General features: G+C 38.4%; 1 long non-coding RNA gene across 18 annotated transcripts in view; it reads left to right on the top strand.

Moving 5' to 3' along the window:
* Nucleotides 1-1,917: 1,917 nt before the first annotated feature.
* LOC147458667 (uncharacterized) overlaps nucleotides 1,918-8,718 on the top strand; it is a 96,752-nt gene continuing 89,951 nt past the window's right edge. For 4 of the 18 annotated variants that reach the window (XR_015187787.1, XR_015187789.1, XR_015187786.1 and 1 more), the window contains exons 1-2: nucleotides 2,030-2,225; nucleotides 2,352-2,437. This is a non-coding gene — a long non-coding RNA (uncharacterized LOC147458667). Of the gene's footprint in view, nucleotides 2,226-2,351; nucleotides 2,438-3,231; nucleotides 4,070-4,182; nucleotides 5,485-8,718 lie in introns of those variants that run through there. The other 14 variants (XR_015187785.1, XR_015187784.1, XR_015187782.1 and 11 more) reach the window with 13 other exon arrangements.

The raw sequence follows: 8,718 nt of genomic DNA on the forward strand, positions 1-8,718 counted from the left end.
TAGGCCGTGATCCAAGCTAAAATGTAAGAAAATAAATTTGATGTGATCAAAAGCTGAATACTAAAGTAGGGTATGCTATTCGTACTCTCAAATTTTCAAAGGATATAATGTGCATACAAAAAGACTCTCTCTTACATTGCCTCAATGTTCGGTCTCACATGTAAGGGAGCAGGAGCTAAGGAGCTAAGCCAAATGGCTGGTAATAATATAGATTGTGCATAAGGGAATAGTCTCAAGCATGTAAATGGTTGAATACAATTTTCTCTCACAAAGAGGTTTAGCATTCATCTCTTCACACCATGCTAACTTATTTAATCTCTATCATCGAGTTTGGTAGCATTGCTAGATCAAGATAGACCAAAAGGAGCTCTCTCTCTCTCTCTCTCTCTCTCTCTCTCTCTCTCCCCCAATAGAAGGAGAGAACTCCTAAGTTGTTTGTTGAAAAAAAGCTAGCACCTCATGAAAGATAATGTTTATGAGAAGCTCCCAAGCTTGGTTTAAAGTATGCTTTGCATAATCATATAAACCAAAAGGAGGACTCTCTCTCTCTCTCTCTCTCTATCCCCACCCCAATAGAAGGAGAGCACTCTTAAGTTTGTTGAACAAAGGCTAGCTCCTCATAAAAGATAATATTTATGAGAAGCTCCCAAGCTTGGTTTTAAAGAATGCTTTGCAGCATCTTACATATATTCATGTTTGTTAAATCTATCAAGAGGTTGTGTGATGCATCATTTTTAGAAATAGAGTATACATGTAGAAGGAGAGTATTGATAGTGTTCTAATTGGAACATAAGATAGCCTTATGAGAATACATGCCATGTTTCCTTGAACGCAGCAACGTGGGTCACATACTAGTTCCTTCAATTTGACCAAACTGTGAAACTCATTGTGTGGCCCTCTAAGCTATTTTGCAAAAAGTTTCTCCCCTTGTTTGTAGGATAAGTCTCACCAATCAAAGAAAATGAAATTACCTAGATTATTTCCACAAAAATCTCTTCAACATCTAGATTCCAAAAGACTAAGAATGCAATCAAAGAAAATGAAATCACCTAGATTCTTTACACAAAAATCTCTTCAACATCTAGATTCCAAAGACTAAGAATGCAATCAAAGAAAATGAAATCACCTAGATTCTTTCCACAAAAATCTCTTCAACCTCAAGTTTTCTTCCCCCACTAGCATAGGGCTCACTGAACTCTTATGACACGCTAACCTTGCAAAAGGAGGAAAGGGCATTTTCCCTAACCGGTGAAAATAAGGCCACACTTGAAATTCTCTCGATTTTTAGGTCAAAATTTGAAGCTATCGTTGGTAAGTACACTAAAACTTGTGTAAATTTTCTGGTTTTTTTAAAGGGAAGCTCACTGGGATTTACAATTTTGTCGGTTATCACTGGACCCCAATTTTTTCCTAACATTGGGGGGGAGGGGGAGGGGGGTCTCGCCTATTTCTCCCTCGAGCATGAGAGGGGATGGGATCTGCGGTGGGATGATTGAGCACCATGGATCTCACAAAAATTAAACTCGAAAAGAATGTAGTCTTGACTCTCCCTTCCACCTTGGAGAATCGAACCTACAACTTAGGAATTAGAGCCATGTGACTTAACCACATTGCCGTTTGTGGAATGTAGATGTCATCCTCGAGTTTTGATGTGCAAAATGTCTTACAATGGGGGGAAAGTAAACCAGAGCACAAAAGTAAACTCAAATAAACTCGGACACCTGAGTTCGACCTTAGTACATTGATGGCCTTTTATCCCATCTCCCATGCCCTTGTGAGATATAAAGGGCATTCACATGCTGCAAAAGCTGCGTTTTTATTGAGGTCAACAATCTTCGCTATAGTGCATAACTCCTAGGTGCTCCGCATGAGAGAGAGTAGAGAGAGATGGGTAGAGTTTTCCAAACTGTGCCGAAATCGGCAGAGTTGAGGGACACACGGCAAACTGGTGCTGACGATGGCAAAACGCTGCCAACACCACCGTGTGAATGCCCTCATAGCTTTTTTTTTTTGGGCGGGGGGGTCCTTTGTACTACGTGGTGGCTAAGGCTCAATCGTTGAATGCATATCGACATCTGGAATTTTGCTCCACCAACGCACGCGGCCACAAAGCTCACTCCACACCTTGCTCTGCGCCCGCCGCCCACAGTAAAGGACTCAGCTAGTGAAGCTTCTTTGTCCTATCAAGAAGGAGGTGTGGATGCGCGTCAAGGATGTCATGTTAGGTCTGGAGGCAACTCATGAGCCTTGGCCTCCTCTTGTTCTTTTCTTTTCTTGTGTGTTGTTGGTCTCACGAGTTAACGGGGTGTTGTTTGCGTGTGTGGATATGGCTCTTTTGGCCCAATTCTCAGATCTGCGGAAAATTGTATCTTGGGGTGGAGGTAGCTGGGCGAGCGTTCTGATCATGGCAAATGGCAAGCTCTTCCAGCTCTGCCGGGTAAGTCCTCAACCCTGCTACTAATATGTGTTGGATGTTGCCTAGCTCTCGCCCCACATTCGCTGCTGTCGCTTGCTCCTTGCTTTCTAGTTAGCCAACGATACTATGCCAGGGAATTGGGAATATTCAGTCCCAGAGCCTTGCCAAATGTGGCCCTATAGCTGCATACATAGCCTATATGTCTAAAATCCCCTTCTGGCGGTCTCTCGCTTCTCTCGCTTAGGAGACCACAGCGGAGTCCTCGGGTCTTGGAGGGCCATGTCGTTTAGGGCTTCAGTGTTATATAGTTTTCCAAATGATGGAGCTCTTCTTTGGTGAAGTCACAGAACACCTCGATTGTTTTTGTAAGTGTAATATATATATATATATATATATATATATATATATATATATATATATATATATATATATATATATATATATATATATATATATATATATATATATATATATATATATATATATATATATATATATATATATATTATATAGGTAGCACCACCAGAAGAACCTGTTGCTATGTTTTTCCCCTTAGTCGATTTTTGTTACTATTAATGATTTCTTAGACAACATCTGGTTGGCCAACCTTTAAAGGTCTTGTCACTCAATTGCACGCTGTTTGTTAGAAGTGCAATATATATATATATATTGGCTTCAGAGTTTTAACATCCTTAATATCAGAAAGCACTTGCATCACTCAAAGGTCCGCCGCCATAGTTGTCTTAAAATGGATTTCGTGTTTAGGTATGTTTTCATGTGCATTGTTCTCTTCTTTCTAGCTAATTGGTGTGCAGTGATCAGAAACATTTATAGCAACTACTACGCTCTTGATTGCCGAGCTATTGTGTGCCATGGAGGTTGAAGCATCATATCAGGTGCTGTTTTGCTACATGAGTTCTAAACAAAGTAGATGTGTCATGTCTGAAATTAGGCTTCTGTCTTTCAAATACACTCATCCTTGTATTGCTATATGCTCATGTGAGTATGAGTATGTCTGCACTTATAATATTGGTACCTAAATGTGTGAGTTTTTCTATAGGTGAATTTGGGCTTTTTTTAGTAGGTAAATAATAACCGATTAAATTTGTTGTAAAGTGTCTGTACCTTATACCTTACTTGGAAGATAGTTCTTCTTTGTTTAGCACCTTATGTAATTTTTCATTTTCCTTTAGTATTTATCATATTTTTGTGGGTTTACTGTGGGAAGGGTAGGACTAATGCCTTGGTGAGGGATAGAGTGCAAAATCAATAATCTGACACCCTTGCCTATCTTCCCTTCTTCTCCCCCCCTTTTGTTATCTATTTCTTGCCTCGTGATTGGAATAGATGATTATAGTAAGTGCCAAGGTGGATAGAGGCGATAAATATGATACATAAAAGTACAAAAAAACATTGCTTTTATATAACATCTTTGAATTGAAAATGTTTTAACATGGTGGGCATGTATTTTTTGCGACCGTGTATGTACGTAAAGTGTTTTTGTTTATTAGAGAGACTTAGAAATATAATACAATTGCCACACCTTCGTGGCATGCAAGATCTGCAGTAAACAAGTCACAATTTTCTAGACGTTGAGCAAGTGAAATAAAAACACCCAGCACGTTAGTATTGGATGACCATGTTGCTACTAATCGAATTTAATGACTTGAACAAAAACTTCACAGAAATTTTAACAGTCTTATACGAAGTGCCTTTAGTCATTTTTGGTTGTAGAGCAAATTTGATGTGACGTCCTCGCTGTGCAGATTAGTGGCGCGAAACCTAGAGTCAAGACTAAATCTTCAGATTAAGATTAAAGAGAGAGAGAGAGAGAGAGAGAGAGAGAGAGAGAGAGAGAGAGAGAGACCTTCTGTTAGGATTGCTATTTTGAAGAGAAAAGTATTACCTTTACTTAGGTTTCAACTTCAGAGTAAATATTCCTTTGGTTTTTCTAATCTAGAATGTAATTTAAGATGTGTTACTTTATTATCCTTGTTGCAATGAAGTAAGTTGATGTAGCAAGGGATTGATTTCGATTGACGACGTTATAAATGCATTATGTAAAGTGCCTAGTCATGTAATCTTTTTGTTTTGGTTCGTCGATGGTGATGTGTGGACGAGTCTTTTTGAGCTTGCACCATGTTATGGCCGAGTATTTGCTCATAATTGTTTTGAAATTCACCTTTTATGGTAGGTAAGGGTGATTATCTCTATATGGGTTTGGTGCTGTGTCGTTGTTCAATGCGTAGTGCGTGCAAAGTCGCCTATATAGAATTTGTACTTATCATTACACTATGTATTCCAAAAGGCATGGTTGACGATGGTGCGGTCTTTTTGTGTGAGCCTGAGTATTTATAATTGTAGTATAAGAAGGTGGGATGTGCGGGCTATGGGTCCATTATATTATTATGTTAGTACTCCATGTAAGGCTAATAAGAGGGTGGTTGATTTTTGAATATTTTAAGCAAGTTAGTAGAGATACATTAACGAGAGCTTTTTTTCATCCATGTTGTATTAGGCCCTAAAAAAGAGGGGTCATTATATTCATGTCGACATTTTAACACGGTATGAATGTTTGTTATCTAGGGGATTTCTTAGTAGTTGACCCCTCGAGGATGTATTAGATCGATCTGATCATGTGGCATTGTTAATGGTAATTAAAGTGTTGATTGGAGATGCAGTTGGAAGTAGCATGTTTTTAATAATTTGTTGACGTGGTGGTTGTCTCGGATTTTGTATTGTGAGTTGCGAAGTTGCTACATGGTACTTGGTGCTACTTTTGAAGCGTTTTTTTGGAGGCTTTTTGTTGTGGGAGCACCCGCGACCCCATGAGTTGCGAAGTTGTTACATGGTACTTGGTGCTACTTTTGAAGTGTTTTTTTGGAGGCTTTTTCTTGTGGGAGCACCTGCGACCCAATGTAGGGGCCTTTTGTATTCTGTAGGAGTATCTAGAGGGCGAATGTGGTGGATTGTGTGGTTGCAAACTGTACTCTTATGATTATTAATAAAGAAGTTTTGAAAGGGGTATCATAATTTGGGGTTAATGCAATCGGAAGCGAAATTTTGTTGCTTCGTGTATCCCTCTCCCCCCTCTCTCTCTCTATTGAGTGAAAGCTTGTTGCAATTTTTGTTCGTGTTTCTATTGATTGCTTGCTCGGATGTCTAATCTGGTTGCATAGTTTCAAAGCTCATATGATTCTTCTCCTATTGAATATCCGATCCAATGGTACGGGTTCCAAGAGTGAATCTCTCACGTGCACATCTAATCATATGTATGTGGACTAGCTAACTCCTATCTTAAGGATTGAAGATAATTTAGGAAGTGTTGTGGCACACTTGTGAGCCTCTATGCAGGACTTGCATGCCCAAACACTTTAGAGTTATTGCATACTCTCCTTTGATTGCACATGAGCACAACTAGTGTGTGTGCTAGGTGGAGACATTGGAGAATGTTCCCATAGAGTTTCCTATAGGGTTTCATTAATACCTAGTCTAGGTGTTTGTGCATGTCAAGCATGTGTATAATTCATTAATAAGTGACATTTTAATAAATTGTGGGTTTCTATTGGCATTGCCCGACATAGCTTTAATTTCATGAAGAAGTGACCCTAGCGATCATCTCTCAAGCGCAAGTCAATACCCCTCAATACAAGCATCAAGTACCCACAGCTTCTCAACAACATCTCTAGCATTTTTGCACCATATCAACTACAACATACATTGGTACCATTGTTTTCGTATTCTAGCCCAAGACAACAAATCAATCGTTGTTTTCATATTTCATACCTAGTCTCACCGTTAGGTTGCATCCTCAATCTAGAATGGTTGTAGCGTTTTTAGTTAAGCAGCTAGTCTCGTAAGTCCAAGGGTCTATAATAAGAGTGCATCAACATCTAGAACCATTTTGTCTACATTTGTGCAGTCAGGTGGGGGACCTTGGTTGGGGGTTTGGGTTCCATTTGGTGTTAGTCCTCTCTCCCTCTCTCTCTCTCTCTCTCTATATATATATATATATATATATATATATATATATATATATATATATATATATATATATATATATATATATATGACTCGTGGGACCTTCACTTAATAGTATCATTCTCTTCTCTCTATAGCCTTTTCACTTCTCTCATGAAGTAGAAAGAACCCTCATTTTTTGGAAAAGGTATCGTAAGTACGCATTGAGCTCATAATGAGCATGTACCATCAATTTGTTGCATATCATACTGGTATGAGAGCTCTTTGGTAGTATTGGTTCACTCGAGAAAAGATGAAAAAACCATGCTCGGATATATTTTATCAAACAATCTCTGTGTCGTCTTGAACTTATTAGTCACTCCCACCCTTAGTCCATTTCGCATCGGTTGTGCTTCCATCTTCATCAAGCCATACCAAATCACAAATTTCTTTTCTTGTTTGGAATTTCATCCAACCCGATACAACTTGGGTGTATTGATCTCTCTAATTTATGTCTTTGAAGAATGGTAGGTAACTCAGAAAAGAAGTGCTTGTCTGCCAAGGGGTGCACCCTCAAGGAGTAGTTGAGCTTGAGTAAGAGAAAATTCTTCTTAAACGCAAATTGCAAGAGTACGAAGTACTAGGAGCGTTGACAACCTAGGTACCCAAGTACCCAAGTAACCCAAAAACACCAATTACTTGAAGTATCCAAAACCCCAAATATCCCAAGTATCCAAGTACCCTGATTATTACCTTCATTCTTAGCGTATGGTCATCTCTCTTTATCACTTATAGAACCTATACTCAATAGTATTGCGCTCTCCTCTTTGTAGTCTTTTCACATCTCATGAAGAAATTGGACGATTTAGTAAAAGGAACCTTTACACGCTGAGCACTCATCCTAAGCTTTCACTATGAATCACTATTATTGCACATTGCAAAATTTGATAAACACATCCGACCTATTGTTAGCGGGACCATAAAGAGCACTCAAATCCTAGCGAAAATACAGAGTTGACAAAAAATCTAATGTGGGAAGAGCGTGGGGAAGCCTTTTTGATGAAATGTGAGGACTACGGAAAGCCTTTACTAGAGGATCTTCGAAATTGAAAATACCAGCGACAGCTTCAAGTGGACACTTATGTGATGCGTCCACTTATGTGATGCGCCTTGTCAAATACTTGGAAGGAGGTGAATTATATGAAGTGTTTGAAGTCATCTGATTCTTGAGGTTTATGTGATGATAGAAGTTTGTAGCAAAGACCAAGGTGAAGCCAAATGCAAGAAAGCATAAGCTTATTCTTAGGAAGAGTTTGATGAATCTCTTGACAAGAAAGTTTATGAAATCTAAAAAGCACTCTCGAAAAAGGAGTCAAAGGATCTAACCTAGTATTCGGGTTTGGTTTCTACCTTTAATGAGAAAAAGGAATTAAGCAAGCTTGTTTGATTCGAGAATAATTGTAGCATTTCTACTTCTTCCATCCTGATTTAAATTTTGATGAGGACAAGAGGATTGAAGCGAAGAAGGCATAAGGTAAACAGTCCAGAAAGTATGAAAAGCATTCTAGTAGCCTAGAAGAGAATATCTCTTTTAGTTCTAATAGCAAGATGATGATATTTACACCTTTGGAACTCTTATAGCAAGAAAAAGAATCTTTAAGTACAAGTCACCCAATACAAGGATGAGAGAGGAAATGATAATGTTTCTACACTTTTTTGACCTACAAGATTCATATCAAGCTCTCTTTACAATAGTTTGATAGCGCTCTCTTTGAAGGTAACTTCTCGAAAGCCTTTAAAGTACGAAAGGCATCATCTTTTCTGAAGGGGAATGTTCTCACACGATTGTTTACTCTTCTTTATCGAAAAGCATTGACAAGGTGAAATTTAAGAAGTTATTTTCTTTAGTGTTCTTGAAATGAGTTAGAGGCCGATGTGAATCACAACCGAGAATCATGTGTGGACGCAAGAATACCTTTTGAGACCTACAATTATTGTTTTTGGGATTTTTTTCTGGTTGCTTCTTTTAAGATGTCTTTTCTATAGTAGAATGAAGTGTATTGTTGTGGAAGACTTAAAGAGGTCCGATGATAATAGAAGTGAGTATGCAACAACTTATGGAACATGCGTGGATAGTTTCTCCATGCATTCAAGCTCCTTGACTTATGTTACGACATGATAATGTCATGTCATTTGAGAAATAATCTACTAAGGAAAAGATAGGCAAGAAGTAGAAGAAGATGAGAGTATCGATATTTGTAGAGTGTGGTGTAAAGTACGAGAGGAGGAGGCCTTTCTATTTTGTTATGGAGGATCTACAACCAATTGTACTTCTTCAAAAT

This window comes from Adiantum capillus-veneris, chromosome 4 (assembly GCF_014529385.1).
Source record: "Adiantum capillus-veneris isolate H3 chromosome 4, ASM1452938v2, whole genome shotgun sequence".
Lineage (NCBI taxonomy): Eukaryota > Viridiplantae > Streptophyta > Polypodiopsida > Polypodiales > Pteridaceae > Adiantum > Adiantum capillus-veneris.